Source organism: Penaeus monodon, chromosome 22 (assembly GCF_015228065.2).
Source record: "Penaeus monodon isolate SGIC_2016 chromosome 22, NSTDA_Pmon_1, whole genome shotgun sequence".
Lineage (NCBI taxonomy): Eukaryota > Metazoa > Arthropoda > Malacostraca > Decapoda > Penaeidae > Penaeus > Penaeus monodon.
Genome location: NC_051407.1, coordinates 12,216,638 through 12,216,939, shown reverse-complemented (window position 1 = coordinate 12,216,939; position 302 = coordinate 12,216,638).

The following is a 302-nucleotide window of genomic DNA, read 5'->3' as shown; positions in this document are numbered from 1 at the left end:
ACGGTAATGATTATACCGTAAGTCTTCCACATCAATGCACACAGAAGACTCATTAAATCAAATATGATTCTTATATAATTAATCGAAACCAAGTTTAATTTTTACTGTTTAAGTTACATCCAGCACGAATCCAGATTATTTATAGACTGAATTGCACAAGTTAAATCCTAATCGATTGCAGGTTATTTAGAATTTCAACTGGAGATAAAATTGAAGATTCAAGAAAGAGAAAAAGGGAAGGTTTTATAGAGGAAGGGAAAAGGAGTAAGGAAAAAATGGAAGAACGCAAGAGAAACATAGGG